The sequence below is a fragment of the Corvus cornix genome, chromosome 7, assembly GCF_000738735.6.
Source record: "Corvus cornix cornix isolate S_Up_H32 chromosome 7, ASM73873v5, whole genome shotgun sequence".
Taxonomy (NCBI): Eukaryota; Metazoa; Chordata; class Aves; order Passeriformes; family Corvidae; genus Corvus; species Corvus cornix.
Window position 1 is genome coordinate 19,104,580 of NC_046337.1, and position 27,477 is coordinate 19,132,056.

A 27,477-nucleotide genomic window follows, 5' to 3' on the forward strand; every position below is an offset into this window, starting at 1 on the left:
TCACAGAAGAGCTACTGCTGAGATAGTTTACCATGTTTTTCCTTCCTATAGGAAAAATGCAGCTTGAGCTCTTCCTCCTCTCTTTCTTAGTACAAAGAATTTGTATTAAGTATTTATATTGTTCCAAGATTAAAACAAAACAAGACAAAAAAACCAAAACCACTAGAACCTTGTCTATAATTCATTGTGATTTGACTTGGATGAAGGTTCTTCCTGTTGAATTCACAAGGACACAAGCTGGCCCAAAATTTATTTCCCTTATAAAAGAAGCAATCAAACAGCAACCCTCAAACCTGAAAAGAAAATAAAATCAAAGGACTTTGGGTACTTTATTTCATTTAAGAAGAAAAATATTTTTGAGGAAATAGAATAATTTTAAGGAATTTTTTAGCCAGCTCAAATAAAAGTGCTGATTTTTAATATTTTTCTGCTTCCTGAAGCAAAGTTCTTCATCTTCTCTAATGCTAAACTGCAAATACCAGGAGGAGAACTGCACAGTAATTTACGAGCGCCTGGAAATAACTGAGTTTGCCATATGGTTCTTCTGTAGGGAGTTACACTTCTGATTTTCAACTATGCAATATTTCAGAGTGAACTCTACATCAGTTTCCACTACAGTGGAAGATGTCTTACAGAGGAGACTTCCCTCAGCTAGTTTTTGCAGAAATAGGCATCCTAGGCAAAGTATGTGTAAACCTTGGGCTACTGTCTGGCAGTTCAACAAGAAAGACAGAATACCTGTTAAATGTGCATTACTCAGATTCACCACTTTTAAATTAGTCATTTAAGGTTGGCTATATTCAGTTTTTTCAGCCTGTGAAAAACTGACAGATGGGGAAGCTACACTACAGTTCAACAGAATAACACATTAGCTTCTAGAATTCTTCTGCCTACGTGCTCTGCCTGGCATCCCACTTCCTTGGAGGCCTGAATACATTTGAATTGATACTGTATTAAGACAGCATAGAGTTAAGTGTTATCAAACTGGCTGGTGGTCTCTGATTACTTCCTCTTGGAAGCAAGAATTAGAAAATAAGTCCTTTAACTTTAATACAAACATTTACTTTCTAAGAAAGATTTCCTCATGATAAACCTCTCCTGTAAAAACTATCAGATGGACCTATTTTTTTCATATTTTTCTACTGCAGCTATTTTAGAAAAGGCAATACTTGAAAGCTCTCCACAATTTATTTCAGCCATTCTGCATGACTAAGACATTTTGTAATTTCAGAGTGTGAATATAGATTAAGGTAATGTGATAACTTCTGCAGAATATAATTGATGAAGAAATGGTTAAATGGGAAAAAAGAACAGGAAACTGAGTGAACTTGCATCAAATTCTAAACATTTTTACTGTCTATTATTATTTTGAATAATCAGTATAGGCACCCTTTGTTTATTTTGTTTCTTTGAAGGGAAGAAGACAGAGAATATATTGCCTGGATAACCTTCTTTTATTTTTCATTTAGAGTTTCTACTCTTAAAACATAAGACTTGCTTTTCTAGAACATTTATAAAGATTTAGCGTCCTAAGTACTTCAAGTTATTGGCTATAAAGAACTTCATATATTCCCACCAATAAAGAAAACAATCCCAACGCATGCAGACTTTGTATCCCTCTGAATCACAGCAAAGTGGCACTCAAATTTTCAGTGAAAGTAGTCTTTTTGCTTTGTTTAAAGAGTATAATTTCATTGCAAAATATTTCTGGTTAGAAGCGTTTCTGACTTTTAGCACAGAAATGTAGCATTTGTGTTGCAAAGTCATTCTTTGGCAAGAATTTTTTTGGAGAGAAAATAAAATGTACTTTAACTGTTTCTCAATATTTTTTTCAAATGAGAAATAGTAACAAAGGGCTGTGGGAATTTGGGGGTTTTTTTCAACTTTCTTTCACAAATTTTACTGGCAAAAGTTGTATGATGTAAGACAGCGCTTCCCCAGAAGATGTTAAGGTAGAGCGGAACACTTCCAATATATTTTGTGTGTGTATATTATAGTCTCCTTTACTTATTTTATATCTTCCAGGAAAAACAGTTAAAAATATTTGGAAAAAACCCCAACTAATAAAAATATAATTTAAAAATAGATACATTTGGAAACTAATTCATAGATTTAGTCACCTTTCTCATGTGAACTGTTTTCTTACCAAAATTACATAAATATGGTGACAGCATCAAGTTGGGCAGAAGCGTTGATCTGCTGGAGGGCAGGATGGCTCTGCAGAGGGATCTGGGTAGGCTGGATTGAGAACAATTTTCTGAAGTTCAACAAGGCCACATGCCAGGTCCTGCCCTTTTGTCATAACAGCCCCATGCAGGGCCACAGGCTGTGGGGGCAGAGTGGCTGGAAAGTGGCCCAGTGGGAAAGGACCTGGTGGTGCAGGTCAACAGCAGCTGAACACGAGCCAGTGTGTGCCCAGATAGCCAAGAAGGCCAGTGGTATCCTGGTCTGTATCAGGAATAGTGTGGCCAGCAGGGCCAGGACAATGACTGTCCCCCTGTACTCAGCACCAGTGAGGTCACCCCTTGAGTGCTGTGTCCAGTTGTGGGCCCCTCAGTTCAGGAGGGATGTTGAGGTGCTGGACTGTGTCCAGAGAAGGGCAAGGAAGCTGGTGAAGGTTGTGGAGCACAAGTTCTGTGAGGAGCAGCTGAGGGAGCTCTCAAGTAAAGAGACAAGAGGAAACAGCCTCAAGTTGTGCCAGGGAAGGTTTAGCTTGGATATTGGGAAAAAAAAATTTCATGGAAAGTGTTGTCAGGCATTGGAACAGGCTGTCCAGGGAAGTGGTTGAGTCATCATCTCTGGAGGTGTTTAAAAGACATGTAGATGTTGCTCTTAGGGACACAGTTTATTGGTGGATTTGGCAGTGCTGGGTTAACAGCTGGACTTGATGATCTTAGAGGACTTTTCCAACCTAAATCCATGATTCTATGATATAACCCTTGCTATAAAAAAATTTTATATTTCAAAAAGTAACCATCAGAAATGTAATGATGTGTGCAAAAGACTTCTCTTACTGTTACTGTATTTTACTTGAAAGGCAGTGGAAAAATCTAAAATTTTTCCATGCAAGACACAACAATGTCTTCAATGTTCTACACTGCTTTTTTTACTCAGACAGAAAAGCCTTCATCAGCAAATTGCTTAGTTGTATTTAACTAATAACTCTGTAGGAATTCATTATATCAATAAATTATTTGTTAAATTAAATGAAGTTTAAATCACTGAAAGAAAATTCTCAAATGAGGGTTAAATGCTGAGACTTCCAAAGGAAATCAGTTTTCAGTTGCTACCTGTTTCATGGTGTTTGAGTGCTGTATATGTAGGTTTAAAAAAAAAAAATCTTTAAGGCTATGTGTTTCATAAATTCCTTATTGTACCCATTTCTTCTGTATACTTTACTTACAAATTAAATTCTCTGTGAAGGAAGTCCATAACTGTTGTTCATGAGCTCTGCAATAGAATAGATTGGGGGTTTTTTCCATATAAGCCAACAATTTTCAATAGAACAGGGCCTTTTAAAAACATATTTTAACACTCCTGCAGATTAATAATGTGTTAGCAGAAAAAGACATGTTGAGCCTCACTCAGTTATCCCTCCATCCCAATTATACTGCGACATTAAATCTTGCAACATTTAATAAGAAAGGCCATTTCACCCATGACTGCCTCAACGGCTGACAATTTATGCAACAGTGTCCCCTCTTAAGAAACTGTTCTAAAAGAAGGTGGCTTTCTCACAAGCTGATATATCTAACTGCCCATGTAAATTAAATAGGATGTAGCAAAGTATGTAACAGTGTTCATCTTATACTTACCTGGTGCCTTTAACTACAGAAAGAGGAGCTAAAGGGCTGGCATAAATTCTTTTTTTGCAACTGCAATGGTGTTAATTGACCAAAATGAGAAAGAACCAGGGTACGAAATAATGTATGTGCATGTACATATCTCTCATTTCTTTACAGTTTTTCACATTTGTGAATATGAATTTACATGTTTAAATATCTTTAATCTTTTTCAAAAGCCTGCCATTAAACAAAAATTTAGAGACACTACTAAATAAGGCTCTGGAGTAAACTTAGTGTTGTCTTCCTCAAGACTGAGAAGTGAGTGACAAGATTTAGGACCAGCTGAAGATTCTAGCCAGGACAACAAGCATATGCACTCCTTATCACAGACTATAGGCAAAGAAATCTCAGCTACCTGCTCATCTGGCTCCAAACCTGGAAGATGCATAGCTTGGTCTGAAATAATGCATCTGAAAAGATGCATCTGCTTGGTCTGCCTTGTTGAAGAGCAACTGGCTTCAGGGGTTGAACTAGAATCTCCATGCAGTACCAAGCAAAAATATATGAATGTATCAGCTGACTTGAGGATTGTCTTGAGGACTTTTGCAGCAAGTTCCACTGCATGGTGGTGTAAAACAACGCACAAACCATTTCAATTACCTTCTGCCTCTAAAATAACGAGTATATTAAGTCAAGTGTATGTAAGACTATCATTTTCATATTTTCCTATAACTATGGAATCACACATTTCTTGAAATGGATTGGTTTTCTAAAAAAAAAAAAACTGAGTTCTTACAGCAATTAATTTTACTCCATTATGAAACAGAATTTTAAGATAACATGGCATATCTGGTCTAGTGTTTAAGTAGGACAGATGTTTCAAATCAAATATCCAAGCATTGAAGAGCAGGCTGTTTGCTGCAGGTAAACCTCTGTGAAGGTCACAGGAACTAAAGGATTGCATCCTACCTTATTAAGATTGAGTAAACTAATTCAGTTCCATGCTCATGGTACAAATGGGTTTTTTTCTAGGAGTTTTTTCTGCCCACCAATAGCTATTTTGCAGTTTTTCACTGATGTTACAACACAAAGTATAGGAAAAGAACAAGCAAAATTAAATGCTTAATCTTGTCAATCTTTTCAAAGGAAAAGAAAAAAAAGCAGCTAAATTTTAACTACTGCATTCTATGAAAATCAAATGCTTTTACAAATTTTTGGGTGGAGAGAACAGCGTGTGCCTTCATATATATTGGCAAAAGTTAATCTAGCTGCTCCAACTTCAGGGAATGTCACAAACTCCTGTGCAGGATGGATAAATTAATGAACCATTGAGCTATGGTCTTCAATCCTTCTTTGAAAATCAGTTATTTTTGATACCAATTTATAAATTATTGGTTTTCAGTACGAAATGCCTGTGCAGAAATAAGGACTGTACAAAATCATCTGAAAATATGTATTATAGAAAACAGTGCTTTCACTGGAGATGGCCATGCCAGTATTGGATTTCATGTACCTTTTTGTGCAATATCTCTATAAAGTATCCGTGCCTAATACAGATGATGGTACAATGTTTACATCTGTGGCAGGAATAGATAAACCAGGAAAACTCACTAATATAAATAATGAAAATTAAGGGAAACAAAAAATTTCAACTAAGGTTGAAATTTTTGAAATTACTACTAATTGTGGTAATTCTAGGGACAGGAGTGAAGGAAGATAAATATTCCAAAGCCTATTTTGGCATTCTATATTTGAAACTCTACTGGATAACAGCAACTTTTTCAGAGAAATATCAGTGCTCACATCAAGGGTGGGCTGTTACTATGGCTTTTGAACAAGGATCAGAAAAATATTTTGATTTTTGAATGCACATTGAGCAAGTCTTGAACTAAAATATGAATTCAAGATTTCATTCTACCTCTATATAAATCTCTGGGAAATTTCCCTACAATATTTTATGTTTTGCAGTTATGACTCTGATTTCTGTTTGGGCTCCTACATATCCAAAACCAATTCATTAACAATATTCCAGAACTATAACAGAACTCTCCAGCTGCAACATTTTTTTAAATTCTGCTTTCTTTTCAAAACTTACTCTTCCACTGTGATCATAAATGCTTTCTACACCAGGATCCTAGAATAATTTGCACAGTTTGAAAATACAATCCGTCATTTTTCCTGTTCTGCAAGAAAATTAATGTAACAGATTGTTTAATTTGAAAGAGCACATAAGCATGGTGTTGATGAATTGCCTTAACTATCCACATCACTGGGAGATTGCAATAAAACTTCCTTGGTGTTTACCTCTCAACAATGGAATTTTTAAAGGGATGATGACGACCTGTGGATAGAAAAGAAAATCCATCTTTACCTTGCACTGACCTGCAAATGTAAAATTTTCTGTAATTTGTGCTGTAGCAAAAGAATGGTGCCTTTGAGGTAGGTGCCATAAAATCTGAAGAAACCCCTATAGTTCTGACATGCACAGTGTAAAACAAAATTAGAGGTCTGGGTAAGAAAAAAATGTAATTACTTGAAGTAGCTTCACAATACTCTTCACTGAAACCTAATTATTGATAAAAAACTTGAAGTAAGTCCATCTTCTCATCATCATAGTTGAATTACATTAATGGACGTTATGGGTCTTGCTTTGCTTCTTGCAAAGTCTATGGCAGCTTGTTAGCTTTCGCTTAAATTCTAATCTCTAAGAAACTTCTCTCTTGATATCTAGCACAGCACCTTTTAATATATCCCTAATATTATCAATCTAATACCATGACACAGGGCATGCTCAGAGTCAAAACACCACCATTAGCTATAAATTACCATACCCCACTGGGACTTCCCTTACCAAACACTGAGTTGTGAATGATGTAACTGTTACATGTGAGGCAAAGTCTTAAGGCAGAGAGAATAGATTTATTGGACCAACTGACACAGCTGGGGAAAAAAAAAAAATCAACAAACTAGAAAACATGTTCCCAAAAGCTCATGTAGCTTACACAGCCATATCAGTTACTTTTAACAAAATACACTCTCTCTTCCTGAAACCTCACTTTCTGGATTGCCACAGATAAAACACAACTACTACAAACATTTTCAAGTAGTGATGATGCCATGGTAACACACATAAGTGCTGGGTTTCGCATGTATTGAGGCAACATACATTTACTGAGTTCAGAGGAATATTGTGCAAGAATATTTTTTCGACAAATACTAGTCCCCCTGCAAAATTTACAATTTTCTACCACCACACACCATACAGAAAAACTGAGACATAAGGTACACTAAGTGCTGTTGAGTGCTTGCAGAAAACAAACTCACTTTGACTCCATTCAACTATTCTAGCCCTAGATGATGAACATAATATGAGATATCCCTGTGTGAAGGTGACATAAACAATACAAAGAAACAGACTGGAAAAGACTAGACTAGTATACAGCAAGGGTACACATTTCAAGCCTTAATTTTAATTGGTATTTTCCTTCAAGAAGCTTTATTTCCTAGATAGTAAAATGGACTCTTGAAAGTATTGCAGTGCAAGTTTCTATAGCCCTTTCCCATAGGTTTCCTGTTTCCCTTCCTACAGCAGGAGGACTTGCCATAGGCTTACTGTTTCCATAAATATTGATAAGTGTTTTTTCACCTACAGAGGAAGGTGCAAGTGACATCTTTCCAACAGCCTTCAGCTGTGCAAAACAGTTATTTATCACATGCAGGAGGGCCTGCTTGTGTGGAACTGGCAGGCAGCTACAAGTGTTGCAAGTCACACTGACTTTATCCTTTGAAAACACGTTCCTTAAAGCTTCAAATGAGGCAATAGTAATAATAATGACCAAATGCTTCAAGATAATGCTAAACTGAGTTCTGAGGCTATGATGATACAGAAATAATTCACTATAAACATACATCCCTGACACTAATGCCTGAAGTTGGAAAATATTTATGACGGAATAAGGTCTGATTCCACTGCCATTAAAGCTGATGAGAGTTCTACCCCTAGCTTCCCTGGTAGCAGTTCATAAAAATATATTTACTGGGAAAGGCAAAAGTAATTCATATGTATGACTGCCTGAAAGTTTATACACACAGATATAGCTCAATACTTTCCTTTTTTCCAAAGTCAATGTATTTGAAAAAAAAGGCAACAATTTTGTCCATTGTCTAATTTCTTGTTCTTACCTTCTTATGATATATTTTAATATCGTGTCTTCATGTTTCCCATAAGCATTCTTTTATGTCTAAAAATGTCTTCAAGCTCTTCTATTTCTGCCATGAGTTAAATTTCTATATATATTATGGCCAAGTTTCTGCTAAAAAAACAACCCTTATCTTTGAAATAGGAATTGAATTTCCTTACTCAAATGCCAGCAGTAATTACAAAGCAGGCCTTTGTCTCATGCAATTTCTTTGCCTTTTTTAAACCAAGAATTAGAAGTTTGATAGCAAATTCAAATGAACATATTATTTGGTTTATCTGAAAATGCAGAGTCAGATCCAATTAAACACAATTAACCTCAAAAACTGCCACCACTTCTGAGGGTGAATCACATCCCTCCCAGCAGTCGAACCTTTCCTGCAATGGGAAAGTCTCTCTTGAGTCTCTCACCAGCCATGTACATCCTTCAGCCCAGAGGGACCAACTCTGCTGAGCTCCTAAATGCCAACATTGTCCAGTTAATACTGCTGCAGGTAAATTTGTGCAAATGAAGCACAAGGACTGTTCATCTTTATAAGAGTTTCTTGTGCTTAATGGGCAGAGGAATCAAAGGACCAGTGAACTGTAACTTGTATGGGACTGATTAACTCTGAGAAGAAGGGAGGCAAGAGATGCCAACTAACTACTTCAGTACAAAAATGGTGATCATAGAGCAGCTCTATACCTTAGAATAGCATTAACTTTTTGTCTCTACAGAGACAGAATTAACAAACCCAACTCCTAAAAATCCAACAGTACAATCAACTGGAAGATGCTGATAGAATTTGCTGAGAACTAAATAAGAATTTACATAAATGTAGCAATTCATTAATAGAAGCTACTTGCAGATCATAAATAAGTCAGTAATTAATGACATTTTGGCCTCTCTACAAGCTCCAGCAGTGTAAGACAGACCTTGTACTGAAGGAAAGTAGCTATTTTAGAATTCCTTTGCATTCAGGGTCCTCCAGAGAAAAGACTGAACAGCATAATATCTCATGAAGAAACCTTTTCCAAGATGCAACTGTAGTGATACCTTGGCTTCTCTAACTAGACAGTTAGGACTTGAGAGCTGAAGAAATAGTTTGTCTCTATAGATCATCTCCATTTTTTCATTGTCTGGATTTAAGCTCAAGATGTACAATTTTTGATATGTCATTCTAAATCAGCCTGCAGCAGGTACACATTTATTTGAAGTTATACTCCAAGCATTCAATTTAACAGAGCCACATGGTCACAGAAGACCCGTTATGTCACTTAGGCTGTCTATCCATTGAAAAATTGGCCTAACCTACCTCTCTGAGTGCTATGCTGAATTTTCCAACTTTTATACTAAAGTACATTTCTTCAGATGCATAAAAGACCCCTTGTTCTTCTGTAAAGTCTGTTTGCTTTTATCTGAGAGCCAAATAAAATATCTGGAAGTGTATGTAGTGAACAGAATGAGGAGAAGTGAATTTTGGCTATTTCTATGCTGAGGGAAAGAGATGTAGTAAAGAAGACTTCAACAACCCCAAAACCATAAAGAACCTTGCTTTCAAGATGAAAGATGGAAAATTAAAAATTTCATAGTAACATTTATGGGCAAGAAGATTTTAAGTGCCTGAAAGCTAATGATCCTTCAACACTAAGTACTGTCTCCATGATAGCTCTAGTTCCATGACTATAATTACTCAGTAGCACAACACATGCTGTTCGGCCAACTAGGATTTCCGAAAAGATGTAACACATTCAAAACACCATCGAATTTCACTAATCCCTGTTTTTCAAATAGGCTCTAATAAGATTTAATGCTAGTAGTCTTTCAAGAAACAGATTTAGCTAGGGAGTCAAGGCTAAAATATATTACTATCATGGGTTAGGAATCTTTACATTCAGAAAGAAAAAACATGGCATATATCTGATTATTTGATAAAAGAATGTCAAAAAATCACATCAAGGTGAAGAGGAAAGTTTTGAAAGGATCAATACTGACAAACTATGAAAAACACTGATGTGTTGCTCAGTGATCCTCAGTAAAGCTGAGTAAGAAGTTTCAGACAAATTAGAAACTTCATTCTAACTCTGTGTCCACACCTGGACTTGAACATAAAAATCATCTAATTGTTTTTGCAAGTAAATCAGAACCACTGATATGTCAGCTTTATGACTGTCAACTCCCTTGCCCAAAGCTCCCCAGAACAAACTTTGAACAGGGCAACCCACTAGTTGGATGTCAGACAAACTGTTGGGAAAAAATGCGCAGTTCTCTCCACTACCTCTATTTGATCTCACCTCTTTCCCTCTCAGACATCACCTTAGCCACCATGGTAATGGCTATTTTAAAGCAGCATCTCTCCTTTTGTCTGCTAATGCTCGTTTCACTTGGAAGGGGTAACTCCATGCCCACTCCATATTCCAGTTCCCAGATCTGAGTCATCCTCCACCTTTTGCCCTCTGTGACTGTGCAATTATTTAAAAGTAAAATGCTAAAAGAGGGATTGAAATGATCTCTCCTGTCCCCTCCTTCTAAAATCTTAATACAAGTATTTTTAAAATCCATTCTCTCATGCCTACAATTCTCTAATAAATACCAGTCCTATATCAAAAGTTATAATTATCTATTTTGTTGGTTATAAAAGCATTTAATCTAAACACGTTGTCTCCTTCAGATATCCACTTACAGCTGTGAAAAATTTTATTTTCATATAGCTTTAGTTTTCAGCTATTTCACTGGGTTTTTTAGGTCACAGCAAAAAAACCCCAGTGTATTCATTTCTCATCTTATTTCAAATATGCTGAATAAGTTTATCAGATAAAAAAATCTGACCAATTCTTTGATTTATATCATTTCTTAAGAGCTGATTTTTCGATTAAGCAATTGCCAAAGCAAGCTATATCCAAGTATTCCATGACAAACACAAGAGACTTAGACTTGCAGCAAGAGACTGAGGCTTAGACACACTTCCACCCATAGTAAACATTAGCATTTACATTCCTCTCTTCAAAAGGTGTCAAGAATGACATTGTCACAGAACCACTTTTTCCATTATCCCCTGTAAAAAAAAATTTAAAATGATCAAATAGAAGAATGTTTCTGTGAGGTAGCTAATGTAAAAAGTGACTTGTGCTACAATGACATAGAAAATGTTCATAACTGGCATTTGAGGAAGGGCAATGACACCGATTATTCTATCACAGACTAATCTGCACCATGTGAAATTATGTTCCAGTGTGATAACCCATGACCCCTAACAAGGATTAGACAGATGTGTCACAGCTGGTTACTACCTGAAGCCAGTAGGTACGTAGTGCACCGAGCAATGGCTGTGTGGGATGCAGGGGTGTTTACAAAGCACAGCACAGCTGCAGAGAGATGCAAAGCAGTTGTAGCTGCCTGGGAGAACAGAAGCATTACAGTCAGATCAGTGTGGCCTTGCCTCCAAAACACTGATTAAAAAACTTCTTTTTCCCTTTTCTCCTTCCTGCTTAGGCCCATCTGATGCAAGGTGTAGTCATGAGTTGAGCATATTATTGAGTGTGGGTAACACACAGAAACAGAAGGCTGGGTTTCTCCTGGGCACCCCGGGTTCATTCTGCCCATGGTCAAAGGGAGCTGGATGCAAGTCTACCTTTCTTCCACAATACTCTGCTCTGGCTATGCCTTGTTGCATCAGCTTGAGCACATGCCCTTCAGGTGAGCAGCCACTAGCTCCATTCCCTCCATGATCCAGGTACATCTATTTTAAGAGACTGAGAGAAAATAGAAAAATCAAAGAAGAAGGATGGGGAGAGCACTGATAAGCAGTGAATAAGGCAGGAGAGGAAAACTAAGGGAAATGCAACTGTTGTAGACAGGTATGACATGGGGAGGAGAGGGAATTACAAAAGAACTTGGTCTTCAAGAAGTCAGAGAGGACACAAGTGAGAACAACAAGAAAAAGAAGCTTCAATAACAAGGGAGAGAGGAAAACATTATGGAAACTGTCCTGTCATGACAAGTCAGAAAAAAGGACAGGACAGACAGCAGCACACCTGGAAATAAAAACTGGTGGTGAAACATGAGGAAGGGCAAATGAAGTATGCTTTACAGTGTGCTGGGTTTGTGATGATGGTAGAACAAAGAGGAAATGCAAGGAAAATAGCTGGATAATGAACCTGAGTAAGGGATGAATCATGAAGTGTTGGGAAGCTGGATGTCACATTCATTACAACATTGTAACTGATTAAGATGTCAATCTCATGTGGGTAAGGCAGCGCTTCCTAAAGCTGAGTTGGGCATGATATCCTGCCAGGGTTGTGTGGATGCTTTGTACTGTACACCACAGATAGAACCCCCTGCAGCCCAATCAGAGTCTTTCACTTATAGAAGTAACTCTTCTTTTAATCCTAATCACCTTTAATAGCACCCACTCTCAATTCTCCTTTCTCACTCAATCAGTGTCCTTCAACAAGTCTTCTCTTGTTCTGCTGCCATAACTGCAATTCACAGAACCCTGCATTATGCTATAGTTAGCTATGTTTATTTGCACATGCATTTTAATGGATAGTCTGAATATAGCACTGGGTTAAAGTCAGGGACACACTAATTGAATGTGAAGCACAACACAGAAAAGACAGCATTCAAATGAGAGTTTGCTTGCTAACACTGCAAGCATATGAAATTCAAGAATCATATATCTATCTTACACTTTGTTCCTGTCCAGGATATATGGGCCTGACTCACTGTTTGCTGATTGGACACCACCAGCACCATCTCATGGAGATGAACTTGGTAAGCTACAGCTACTTAGATAAAACAGACCCCACCCATCTAGAAAGACCAACATGTCCTGAGTCAAGAGGCTCCCCGCACATTTCCTGTTCCATGGTGCTTGTAAAGGATTTTCACTTATTCATTGGCTTAGCAGCAAAGAATACTTTTTATGTTTGCTGAAGCTTCTATGCTGCACTCATGCTTATATCCCAGGCAAACTCAAGTCCCTGAAATCCTAGCTGGATATGGGGGGAAGGTCATCAGACACACAGAAGAGCTCATATCATTCTCAGCTTCCCAATGGTCTGTAACTTCATTCATTGTCAGGCCAGGGAGGGGGCCAAATGAGATCAGAGAGCACCTAACACAGCAGATTTATACAGGCTGCACTCACTGCCTTTTCCTGCCATGCAGTGTGGATAGAGCATCCATCCAAAGAATAAGAACCGTCTTTCAATAAATGCCTTAAGAATATATAAGTGTAACATATTTCCAGGAAAACATATTCCAACTTTGGGTCTCTAGTGACACATGAGGCAGAAATAATATCAGCTAGGAAAAACAGGACCAAAAGCAAAGATGTTCTTAATGATACACAAAATTCTAATTAAAATGTCTCAGCAAGCATTGAAGTTTATTTGCTGCTGATATTGTGACATGCATACTGAATTTAATGTGTAATCAGTGCTAATCCATTCCAACCCATGCAATATCAGCAACATTAAAGCAGACCACAAGTAGAATTACACAAATAATGAGTACAGCTCAGAAAGACAATTTAGAAAGGTCCTTAAATATCATCCAAGACTACGGCAAGATTAAAGAAATTCTGTGACCCCAGAAAACTGTCTTGCTCTCCTTCAGGCCTAATTGAAATCTGCAGCTGGGTGCAGTACTTGTTCCTTTTAACAAGATATCCCTAGTAAGGAAAAGTGTCAACACAACTGCTATAATTATTTCTATGTTAACAATAAAGATTCTTCATGCCTGCCTACAGTCCAGACCAGGAGTTGTGTGTCTGTAGAAGCCTAATTCATTTGTTCTTCTGGAAACAAGAACATATATATTTGGAGGGGCTTACTTTTCTTGCTCCTGTTGCTTCATTTGTTCTTTATAAACAGATATATCTGTACACTTTTAAGATCTCTTAGAATGTATATATTGTTTCATATTATAATTTGCTTATAATTTAATTGATGCCAAAACAGAAGCACCTACAAACATTTTTAATTATCCAGCTTGAGATTACCTACTCATGTGGTTTTATTTTTAAAAATGTATCTCAATAGCTTCCTTAAGGATCAGGAGCACCAGCTGAGCAATCAGTTAATGATTTTTATCATAATTACAAGATTTAGCATCTGTCAGACCAAAACCTGTTTCCTAAAGAACAGAAGGCCTGACCTTGACTAGAAAATAAATCTCAAGTCACAATTATGAAAATTATAATTTCTCCCTTTTCCACGAAAAGCTTGCCAAGAAAGTTAAATGAATTTCAGAAATATGTAGGGACACTGCTGTTAAATTACATGGAAATCTGAATATAAAAATTCCTTCATGATTTTTTCCAAAGTATTCTAAAATCCAAGTCAAGCATATTTTAATCTTGCACTGGTACAGACCTGCTTGCTTCTCTAAAAGGCCACCAAAATGCCACTGAAGTTAAAATGGATGAGTTAACCTTTTGAAAAGTACTCACAGCACCACAATTATTCTGACCTTTGACTGTACAATCCTTTTACTTTGCTAGCTATTCATTTAATGCCCATTTGTAATTTTTAAAATTATTACTACACGACTGAAAACATTTGTTTAGCAATCCATCACCATGACATGCAGCAGTTTGCAACAATGAAGGATTTTGGTACAGGCAGTTTTAATTATTTAACCAATAATAAATAAGGCAAGGACTATATGTAGGGGAGGCAAAAACTACAGGAGGTGTGGAAGCCCACAGAGAATTGCTGTGAAATGTTTTCACAAGCATCTTAATGCATAAAGCTGTTTTGATAGATAAATAAGTGTTGAGATTAAGAAAAAAAAAAACCACAAAGGAAAAACACAAAACAAAACCCTTCCAGCCACCCTCCAAAAAACTGATGTGGTTGTGGCCCATCCTTCAGCAGTAGAGAAGAAAGGCTCATCTCCACAGCCCTGGGGACTTCACTTCAGCTGTAAGAGGAGAGAAATGGTCTGGATTCCACTAAATCCTGTACAGCTAATGTAGAACAAGAATTCTTACCTTGATTCTCTTCATAATGAAATAGAACTTGCACTGACTAGCACAAAAATGTTATCAACAGTCATGAAACAGCAGTCTATCCCCCCACTTCTTCCGAGTTTGGTGATTGATAAAGATTACCAGGAACCTTTCTCCTCCACTGACAACAATTCACCTGTTGATCTTTATCAGCAGCCTACTAGTTGAAGCACTGGTGACAGTACATTTTGGTCAGCAATGTGACTCCACAGCTCAAGTGATCTCTTGGGCACTTGTATATCTCCAGAAGACCTCTTCTACGTGTCCCCCTCTCTTAAATGTAGAGGATCTAAGTTTGCAAGGCCATTTCAGAGAGATAACACCCAGTGCAAAAGGTTGACAAAGTCAGAACACACTTTTGCCCAAATCCCATGTTGAAATACATTCATAAAGGGAGAGGAAACAGACTCTGATGCTGAAATATATAAATCAGATGTGAAATTATGACATCCAGCCAGCAGAAGAGCATAACAGCAGCACCAAAACAAAACTAGTATTTATTACTAAGTTCCACTGGCTATGGCAGTACCTTTTAACTTACTTCTCAGTAAGAACCAATGAGTAAAACTAGGTCTTAAAAATCATTCGTGCACTGATAAATATAAAGGCCAGAAGGCAAAAGCATCCAGAAGTCAGCAGTTCTGTCACCTACACTTCTGTAAGCACTTCCTTATCAACTGGAAATTTTTGAAACTGTAAAATAGAAAAATGTCAGTTCTAAAAGAATGCAAATTAGACAACTTAAGCAAAGTAAGACAAAAAATGTATCATGAGCCAACTGCTAGATATTGAATAATTTTCAGCAACTGCAATGCACCAACCCTGAAGGCAACAACAAAACCCATTGTAAATCACAGCCAGTGTATGTAGCTCTGTTTAAGAAAGTGTTCAGACACAGTTTGATTAACAACATTATTAACTGTTCCATAGGAATCTTAGAATAGCTAACTCTCTCTTACAGCAAGAAAACACAAAAGAAGCCTATACTTCATTTTAGGTTATTTTAATGCTACTGTATTATTTACTGCAACTCTAATGTCTCTCATTTATTTAACATTCTCCAGCTATGCATTAAAAAGGAAATCTGAGTGTTTACGGTGAATATCATTTCAGCATTGACTAACCTCTCAGCACACAAGAACTGTGACAAGTCAGTCCTACTTTCAAACTTTGACAAGATTTTTAATAACTAAAGAAGCAAAGAAACTTCCAAGAAGTTCACTAGAAACATGACAACTTATACAAGAGAAAAAAATAAAAACCCTAGAAACAAGACATTGTAATGGAAGGGAAAAAGCAATCACTGAATTTTCTAAAGAGGTGAGAAAATTGACATGTAGGCAGGTTTAAATCACAGAGGAAATAAAGTAAATATCAAATGAGGAAAGCTGACTGCTGCATCCCAGTGGAAATGTCTTAAATTAAAGCAGAGAGATGCAAGAGTGAGAAACTTACAACAGTAACCTTTTGAGATCAGGTCTGCATTACAAAACTATTTGAAAAGGATAACTAAACCCTCATCCTGTTCCGTCCTGTGTACATGGTTCAGAATTAAAGGCTGGTATCGAGACAATTCCTTCTCTGGCTTTTCTCAATAGTCTGAACAGCAGGAATCTAATGCAGCCATTCATGAAGAACTAGACTGAAAATTGATTATGTTAGGATGAAAAATGTTCCCAAAAACTTCCATTATATATGCTATTAAATTATCAGATCAAATATATAAGGACATAACCATAACAGTAAATATAATATACGATGAAGTCCAGTGTTTTTCCTTTTAATGGGACCTTGAAAACATGTCAAATATATCCCATATATTATTCATCAAATTGACACCTTGTCTGGCTGGCAATTTTATACTTTTCAGTATATATTAAGAATATGTATTTCTGACAATTGTTTAAAAAGAAAAAGTCTTGTCAGGTGTGCACTGATGAAAACAACTACCACCTAAATATTTACTCCTGCTTACAGCAGAGGTAGTGGAAAGCAGCACTACCTCTAGACCATGCTGTCCCATAGCCGTGTATCAAAGAAAGAAAAGAGAAAGAGCACCAGAAGTTGGGGGATTTTAATGAGAATTTGCCAATTTGTCAAAATCAGACCATTATGTAGAGAACTGAATGATTTCAATAAAATTATAGCAGAATTCAAAAGCAGATCTTCAGTGGAAGCTAAGAGAACCAGCTTCTCACAAGGAAGTTTCCCTGGTTTTCTGTCAGCACATTTACTCACTTAGCCAGCCCAATCTGAAACGTTCAGGTCTTCCATTTACCATCTCTTCACACCGCGGTTCAAGCATAAGACTGAATAACTGAAATGTCACAACTTTGCAATTAAAAATGCCTAATGTATAATACTTCCAAAATGAAAGAAGTTCTTCACTGATTTCTCACATCATCCGTCAGGCTAGATTTAAGTTGAATTAGTCCACTGGAAACCTTTTCCAAACTTAAAATCGACACACATTATTACAGTTTCATTGGCTAAAATAGCTAAATAACATTGGGAGCAGCAGCAGCATTTCACTTAGCAAATACCTGCTATTAGGGTCTTATGTGCAGAGACATAATAATAGAAACATAGGTAATAGGTAATGAAACAATATCCAAAATTACATACAGTTTTTCTATAACTTTACATTCAATATAACTTGGCATTTTGGTCTTCTATATTGGAAACTGTGTTACTCCTCACCTTAAGTAATGCTTACTTTTATCTGAAAAGGTGGGTAAACTCTTCCATTTTTTCAGAAGCAAGGATGACTGTCTCAAAGCATAAATTGAAACAGTTCTCTAACTGCAAAGATCAGTGCTGGAAATTTAAGATGTTATCTTAAGATTTTCTGAAAAACCACCAACAGATGTATTTGGGGACTGAGGCAAAAAAGGTGTAAAGTTCATCCACCTTCTTTCTGTTCAGTGTAGGTATGTTATAATTCAACAGTGAGAAGGTTACCGTTTGGGAATTAGTAGAGAAGAAGATAAAACTTGCCAGGCACTCTAGACATCAGTTTCTGTTACCCAGAATTGAAAAGCTTTTATCTCATTCTTTGTTGCAGTCAGAAGAGGTGATTGCTTCTCGTGCTCACTAACAGTGGAATGGATCCAGGAATAGATTAAATTGAAGCCCTTTTTTTTTTTTTCTGGTCATACATGTTTAAAAGCAGAGTTTACAGTTTCCCGTTCACACATTCTATGTATATTTCAGAACCTAGTCTCATAATGAACATTACATGTACTAGGTTTTCAGGCACAAGATTTTCCATTAGAAGAAAGGAATTTTGATCACAGTCCATTGCAAGAGATGAAAAATAATGGAACAGTTTTTTCAGTGATAGAATTCTACTTCACTAATAACAACATGCATCCTTTCTATTAAACACCAAATTCATCCAGCCCTACCATGATATTCACAGGCATAGCAGCAGTACGAATGCACAGTAAGATCTCAAATAGTACTGCTATTTTCTTCTTAAACACTGTAGAGACATGAAACCCAAAGCTTAGAGATTAATGGTACACATTAATCCAGAAATCTAAACGATCTTAAAAATAGGAAGATAAAAAAAGCATAAGAAAGTAAACCTTTCCAAAAATCTTTTCAGGGACTGGAATGGAATAAATGCTTCTGGAAGTTGAGAAAAAAGTAGTTCTCAAAGACATGTGGTAAACTACCATTTATCATTCTCTCTAAATGTGTGATATAGATGTATGGTTAATAACACATTTTACTCTCAGTGGTATACAAACTGGGATCTGAAAGTAATACAGTCATTTATAAAACCAGCATATGTCCTTGTGGGAAGAAATATCCTCTCAAAACTGCATTTTGGCTTTATTGCATATAAAAATGTGAGAAAAGCACAAAAATCTACCAGTTATTGATAATCACAGATGAATTAATGGATTCACAAACTATAAGTCCTGTGAATTTCCCAAGGAATGTTATTTTACTATTCATTAATTTTTGTAGAACTCCAATTCCTGGATAGTTCATTCCAGTAAGACATTTCAGAAATTCTACTGATAAATATTGTCATGGAAAAAACATCATTTTTATTTCCTTATGTGCAGTGTGTGACTCGAGTAATGGAATAATTCTACTTTTTGCTTAAAAGTGTATTTTAGTGTAATAAATATTAATATATATATTCCTAATTTTCAGAATGATTTCTCACAAAAACTTTGTAAACAATGGAAATCATTGTGCCACAGGTGTGTACTCATTGCATTTACAGGTAACTAATTAAAAGCCAAGAAAGCCTAAAGAAGCTTCCTATAATGCTAAAGTTCCATTTTCCCTGCAATGACCTTCAAGCAATAAATATCACCATATTCACTCAGTAGCATGTAAGTAGGATATAACCACTTATGATGGTTAGGGACCCACCAAGGATGGTAATCCAGCAGCAGCATTTACCCCTTTGGCATGAAAGCCCAAGTGCACTGGAAGTAGGACAGCCAAAACCAGTCTGGACATGGTCAGGGGCAAACAGCTCTAGGTGGCCCTGAGTTTGTCTCCAGAGATCCCTTCCAACCTCAACTATTGTGAGATTCTGTGAAAATGGGAGCTGTAAACCCCTCTTGTTAAAGCGCAGTGAAATATGCAGCTGTTACTAGCAGAAATTGGTACCTCACTATGTGTGGCACTTCAAAAATGAGAACTTGGGCCACGCTCTTCTCATTCACTAGCTGTGACTATGCAGTTTGTCCCAGCTACCTGTGTGCAATCCAACCCAGGATCCAGCAAACACTTGGGGATATGCTTACCTTCAGATATATAAGTAGTCCAGCACAGTCAACCAGCACTTTTATATGTTTGAAGGCAAATATGGCCTTTCATTTATTTTATATCAACGCCTTTAGAGCAGTATGATGCTTAGGATTTATGATTTACTAGAGTTTATTACTCTTGTGAGCAGTATCTGCATTTTGAACTCAGAACCTGTCATGTCAAAATAACAAAACCAGTGAGAAGAAATCACATACCTACTATGAGTGATTCCAAAGTCAGCACATGAGCTCAACAGTAAATTTGTGGAAATTATTAATAATTTACTTGCCATTTATAATTTACTTGAGATTTTTTTTCCTTTTTTACTTACTGATGAAACGTCTATGAGTGGATCACAATTTTCTCATATTTATTATTCATTACAACTATTTGCTGAATAATTTCTGCAAACAGTTCCTCTTTTGTAGCTCAATCCCATTGTGAATGTTTATTATTCAAAATTTAGTCTGTGAAACTAATTAAGCCATGTATTAGACTTTGTTCACTGTTTGCATGAACATTATTCTTATAACCAGTATGAATTCTGCAAATAGCCTCCTCTCCAGTATGAACTTAAATTGTATTATTCTGTGAACACTCCTGTAAAGTTTCTTTGCTAAAACATCCATAAAAAGCAAACAGCATGAAATAAATGAATTTTAAAATCTGTACAAATATTAGGGGTTATTTTTTCTTCAGGACCAACTAAGCCTACCAATAAAAGTACAATCTCAATTATTGACCTGCTCAAATGACGGAACAAGATCTCATTCTTCTCCTCATAGTCAAAATAAGGAACACTGTAGTAAGAAAAGCAGATGCCTTTTTTTTCTTGCATGTTCCTTGTATCCAGTTTTTCCAAGTGTTCCAAGCACTGCTTGAAGCAATATGGCAATCATTTGTTTAATTGCTACATCATTGCAGGGTGAGTCTAAAACTGCTAGGGTTTTAGAGGGAAGAAGATGATGGAAAAGGGAAATATACAAAATGTAAGTGTACAATGCACACATCACACACCTCTTCCAGAGCCCCAGAGTTTTCACATAACTGACCTCCAAGGGTTTGTAGAGATTCCCATCACATGCCAAGAACTTAAAGCCTTTTCACTTTGTTTTTCTGAATTTATTATAGATTTTTAAGACTTGGCTCATATCTTCAGCCTTCTTGCATACATTTGCTCATATCTTCAGCCTTCTTGCAGTCTGAAGGACCCAAGAATTTTTTTAAAACCTGAATTTAGCAGCTGGAACTTTAAGGTAAACACCAGGTATTGAGAGATGTGCAATGAATACAAGAGACCTGCCACTGTTAAAAGGCAGTAGTGTTGCAGAGCTCCTTCACAAATTTGAGAGGGGTAAAAGATTTGCCTAGCTGCACACAGCCACCCAGCAAAACACATCAAATTACTGCTCAGGACTGTAGCATTAAGAATTAGAACTGAAATAATATTAAAATGATACTCACAAAAACCTTTCTGCAGAGGGATGAATTTGACACGGACTCACCCCTCAGTGGTTAACTTAATCTGAACTCAAAGGCAGTAATACTATTAATACTAGTGATGATCTGATTCAAAATTCAGTGATTTCTAGAATTAATAGTTCCACTGGATTCCAAAGAAATCATTCAGAATTTGTCTCTTTGGGAAACAACTCTTAAAAAATGTACAAATGAAAAACAAGTTTTCTAAATTTTGCTCCATTTCCACTAGTGGATACTAAGACAATTTAGCCATATCTTCCTTTCCAGGACAGATCTCACATTTTCTCATGGAATTGCTAGTTACATTCTCTTACCAGTGTGCTTTGATCTTTGTGTTAGTGCCACTCTTGTTTACAAAATGGGAATGGTGCAGTTGGAAAAGTGGTTTACAATGAAAAAGCACTTGAAGCACAATACTGATTCAGAATAGTGGAAAAATACAGTAATTAGAATGCATTTTAACCAGAAAAAAAAAAAAAACCAACAAAACAGGAGGGAAAAGCTGGATTTTTTTTTTTTTTTTTTTTTTTTTGGTCAAAAACTATTTTGGGACATTTTTGTATTAATTTTACACATTTTACATATTCTGTAGCCATTCTCTCTCCCCCAAGAATATGAATAATTATTCTAGGATCATTACTCTTCACATCTCCAAACAGTTAATGCTTTTTTCCAGCTGGAAATCTATGCACTGGTTACATTTTTTATTATCTCTTCAGAGGTATACTGCATGTAGACAATTTTTGGGTCTTTTTCCTTTCCTTCCTTCTCATCTTAGGAGCTGAGATTTTCCCTTTCTTATGTGTTAGCTTGGTGTGGATGAAGCCTCAGACAATAGCACACAAGGCATTCCCAGAGGGAACTGGAATACATTTCATGTCATTGGGCTAGCCACAGTTAAGAAACTACAGGCTGCTAGTGAAAGCTACATTATAAACTATTCCATGCCCTTTGCTGCAATTTCTGAAAATTCAAAATTTTTACAGCCTCATTAAGGAAGCTTCTTTTCTAACATAGGTGTCTTCATTTTGATGTCAGCTCCTGAGCCATAGCAAGGTACCACCACAGCAACTTCACTTTAAATTGTGCTGTCATTGGGTTTGATGTTCCTACCACGTTTTTTAAGACACTGTGAATTCCAGTGAATCCTGCAATGAATTTCCAAGATGCCATGAAGAAACACTTCACTTTCACTATTTAAGCAAAAAAAAAGCTTTAGTGAGTGTCTGTGTAAGATCAAGAAAAATGCTTAAATTACTTTAATACGGTTGCCCTTTAAACTAAAAGAAAAATAACCAAAATGGATTTCTAGTACAAATACAGATATTTGGTCACAAGATGTCAGAGCTTACATCTCCTTTCCAAATACATTATACACTATAGGTACCTGATGGCCTATTAGCTCAAACTTCTTAAGGTGCCCTTGCTGACCAGTTCATGTCATTAAGCAGTGGAGACGAAGTACTGAAAGCTAAATACATATCCTGTGATTCTTCCCTTTGGTCCTATTTATGGTTCCCTTTAGAAATACAGGAGTTAGCTGTGAAAACTGCTACTTTTGAAATAAATTCCAGTGGTCCAGTGATTTGAACCTCCTTGAGGTGTGTTTTTATGCGTGTTGCCAGGATAGGTTCATCAGGACAATCTGTATCTGTCAGCAGTTCTTCAAAAACCTTTTAGTAAGCCTGCAATAGCACTGCCACAGAGATGTACATAAGTGACACTGATTATAGAAAGAAAATTCTACCAAGCTTACTTCCAATTGCTAGCAAATAATACACACAGAATTAATGTGCATACTTCACTGGAAGAAAGAAGAATTGTATTTTATTTATTAGGAATCCCAGACATTTGGAACTTTCATCTTCCAGGACAGAGTTATTTTTCCTTGGGGTTATAAAAATAGTTTTGTAACCAGTTATATGTTTTTAATTTTTCAGTCTTCTTTCCTGAACATTAAAGCAAGCTCCATGAAGTTAAAAAAACTTAATTACATCTAACTGGCTAACACCGCTGCATGTCTATAATTGTGTGTCACCTTGCAACACTACATTGTCTAAATGTTTTCTTTTTCCTTTTGGCAATCTACTTAATAATTCCAAGCACAGCTGATGGAAGATTACTTCTAGAGAAATACTTCTTATTACAATATTGTACAGAAAATAAAAATTCTTATTCAGATGTACACAATATTTTGCTGAAAGGCATTTAATATTAGTTTAGAACCTTTGTACTGACAGCTGCTCAGCAGGACAAAATCTCTCCATTTGATTAGAGTCTTCAGGCAGTCTCATGAAAATTGTTACTGAGAAAGAGTAATTAGGGTTCTCCCTCTCTTTCACCTTCGGTAATGGGTTTATCTAAATGTGCAAGGAGGCTTACTTTTAATGGTTTTAATCTACGTATATATAGAGGGGGGTTAAAACTACAGGTCCATTTTAACCCAAACTATTCTATGATTCTATGATTTATGAAGGGTATGGTTATGTTAATACAAAAACTGACGAAGGATAAATACAAAACAAAACCACCAAGTTTCATAAAACTAAGTAGTTGCATAAAATTGAAAAATAGCAGAAATTCTGAATGATAGTTTGAAAGACACTGTTAGTAAAACAGCTGCTTCAGGGTGCAGTTCAGTATGATTTGCTGACTTGTTTTTGCTAACACCATCTTATTTAGCTGTAATAAACGACTGATTATAGCACTGTGTCACATGAAAAGGGGAGACTTCCTTTACCCTTAGTGTGGGGACATTTACTCAACTCGACTCAGAGGATGAAAGCCAGCTGTGTAGAGAATGACCTTGATGTTTGTAATCCCACTTTCCTTTGCTACAGAATGAAAGAAGGTCTAGGTCTTATGCTAAAGAAAGTAGAGCAGAGAACTGAATTGGCTTAAATTCTGCCACTGCTTCCTCCATGAACCCAAGCACACTGGTGCAGTCAAAACTGCTGTGTATTCTGAGCACACAGTCTGGCACACAAAGGCTTAGGTTTGCAGAAGTTTTAAGAATTCATAAGTACAAGTTAAGTGACTTGACTTGCTACTATTAAAAACTCCAGCTCTGGACAAATGTTAAAAATTGTGTTCTTTGAGAAAGAAGGCAATGATTATTCTGCATTAGTCACACAAACTGGTCTTTGCTTTGAGGATATATTATTGTGTCATAGTTCCATGCTGTAAAACAGAAATAATAATAAACACTAATTTCACAAGAGTATTATAAAAGGGAGACACTAACATTTGTAGTTTTGATGGAACCCATCAGTCTTACGAGGAAATTGATAGTGTCATATTCAGAGAAAGATTTGAATGCTGCAGTGAGCCAGGGGGCCACACACTGAATGAAGCACATCTTTAAATGACATATTTGCAAACTGTCTGTTAAATGAGTACTATCCATCTTGTGACCTGAATGAGGCAGGCAAGGAAAGAGTTGGAGAAAAATAGTGTTCTCACATAATTAAAGTCAGTATCATAATACAACACATTTCAGCCCAAATACTTTAAAAGTTTGGCTAAGCTCCTAGCAACAGAATGAAAACTGTTCCAATGAGAAGTTCTGGGAACTGTAAATATAGCCTTGTTTCCTGTATTAGATCTAACCTACTGTTATTACAAAAATCCTCACAAAACTAATGAAACACTTTGCAAACTAACACAAGAACAATTTGGAATAGCATTCCAATGGTGGAAGATCAAATCCTTCAAAAGGCTTTGTTTATGCTGTAAGAATTTTGAGACAGGCATTCTCTTTTGAATGAGAGCGACTCAGTTATTTTCTATGCAAGAAAAAAAATAGGGAAAAAAAAATCTTATATTGACAAGATCTGTTCATGATTGGAGCCTGGTATAATCACTCAAGATTATGACCTCAGAGTCAGTGGGTTTAATTAGTATTTAAGTGCATGTACTTTAGCTACATTTAATTACAATCCCAGATTCCTATCTATTATTTGACAGATGATTGCTACTATTTGGCATTCAAACAGCTTCCAAAAAATAGGAAGGGAAAAACCCACTAAGAATAATAATTAGTGATACAGCATGCTGTTACACAAAACAAGCCTACAGCAAATACTAGATCTCATAAACACACACATACAAAGACTTAGTCATCAAAGTATTGAAGCAAAAGAAAGCCCTAAACTGAGTTATGTTTTGTGTTTTCTCTTTGTTTAGATTATGATCTCACATTTCAGTTCCACAGACTAGAAGCTCGTGTGGTAGTGCCCATGAGACCCTAGTATCACAGATAAATCTAAAGAATCAGAACCTCCAGATATATATTTCTAAGGATAAACCTGAGCACTGCATCCATACTGATACTATACAATATACTATATGCTGCCAGGCTTTGCAATATTGCAAAGTTATTGCAAAGTGTTATTGCCTCCTTTCGTAATATTGAAGAATGCCATCAGTTCAATTGATATCCAAAACAGCCACAATGATGTTTGCAATTAAAAAGTGATTCTGCAGTTGAGCTCTTCTTGCCTCCAACTTAATAGGATTTTGCCTAACTTCTGAAAAAGGAAATAAAAAAGGACAAATACACAAGAAGCGATCTAGTACCCCTAAAGATCTGATTGTTACCACTTCAGGGCATGTTGATTTACCTCAGCATTGAGAATTTGTTTGTTGTCTTTTCCTCCATCTGCTCATATTATATAATCTATTTTTAATGTTGACACATTTACATTTTAAAACAACCCAGAGACACATCTTTACTTATATAGCTTGCTAAATGAGAATAAAATTCAAACTGAAATGCATCAGCTATTTCTGCTGACACCCAAAGTATGTACTTCTTTCTCTTACTTCTCTGAAACTCTTCCCTTGGATTTATAAATCCTGTCACTTTTTTGGTGTAACAGACCATATTGTCACCATAATTTGTGATTCTTAAAAATCTCACACTATTTACAAGGTTATTTGTCTTAGGTTTACAGATCCTTCAATTAAACATGTATACGAGCAAGTCTTAATCTCTTTTGGTTGTAAATTAAAAGCGCACTTTTAGGTGTTACAGGGCTTAGAGATTATATTTTTAAGGCCAAAATACCTAAAGTTATAAAAAACCTGAATGAGTAAACACCATTAACAGGGATTGACAGAACAGTATACAACAATAATGTGAAGAAAGTGTTAAATTACTTATACAGAAATTTCATCAAAGTCTCTGCTCAACTTCCTGTTTTGTTTAATAGATGAGAAATCTAGTTAGGATGTTCCTAAGTCAAGAACTGGACAAATCCTGGAACGCTAGAGTGTGAGAAATAGGAGTATTGCCAGTAAGGGAGCTAAGTGAGCAAAACCCTGAGTGGGATTGCACTGCAAGGGGGAGCTCTAGGAGTAAGAGCCGGAATCAGGGATAATAAGCAAGCCACAAGGACAAGGTACAGTAACATGCAGTGTGAGTAAAACAAAAGCAACCTGCTGAGTGTCGCAATGAGTGCAATTTGCTCCCATGTCTGATGGGTAGGCAGCTATCAGTCAGCCTGACACCAGTCTTCAATCCTGGAAGACCAGTTACATGCAGGTGACATCTGTAGCTGAGCATTGAAAAAAAGACTACATGAATATCCATCTGAATTTTATAAACATAGGACAATTTCCATGCACAAGTATAACATGAACACTTAAAATATCTTAGATACTGCTATGTAGTTAAGCGGCCTGATTAGGTCATTGAGAGCTTTGAGTTGACAGTGTTCTCAGCCCATCATTATTTTCTGTGGTTTTAGCCTGGTCTTCATTTCAGAGACAGATTTTAGTGAGATCCTCAACTTTCTCCCTATATATAGACATCTTGCTTGAAAGAAGCAGTACTTTATATGTGTGAAAGCAAATATGTGGCTGTCGACAGTTTATTTTATATACCATAGCAGAAAAATTGTCTGCAATGCCTGTGAACCCATTAGCACAGAGCTAGATGAGGTATTACACTTCATCTGCAGCTGAAAATTCTGTCAGTTGACAGAAAAGGGGCAGAGGGACAAGGGAAATACAGACAGGCAATAGATATAAAGAGACAGAAGTTTAATAGCAAGTATATCAGAAAAAAAGGGTATGAAATACATTTGATGCAGGTGAAAGATGTCAGCTTATTGCTTTTTATTTATAGACCTGCATAGAAGTGTACAGTGCTTTGTCATATAAAAATTAAATTGATGCAGATAGCTCAAGGAGTAGACATGTGAAATCAGAATTGGCATATAGAGAGTAGTAGAAT

At 36.4% G+C, this 27,477-nt stretch overlaps 1 protein-coding gene across 11 annotated transcripts in view; it reads left to right on the forward strand.

Annotated features, from left to right (window-relative positions):
* The window catches only part of B3GALT1 (beta-1,3-galactosyltransferase 1), a 186,741-nt gene that overhangs the window by 97,254 nt on the left and 62,010 nt on the right, over nucleotides 1-27,477 (forward strand). The window contains exon 3 of one of the 11 annotated variants that reach the window (XM_039554608.1): nucleotides 12,669-12,736. The exons of the other annotated variants lie outside the window; for them this stretch is intronic. The gene's annotated coding sequence lies outside the window, so the exon portion shown is untranslated. The remainder of the gene's footprint in view (nucleotides 1-12,668; nucleotides 12,737-27,477) is intronic. 11 annotated transcript variants of the gene reach the window in all.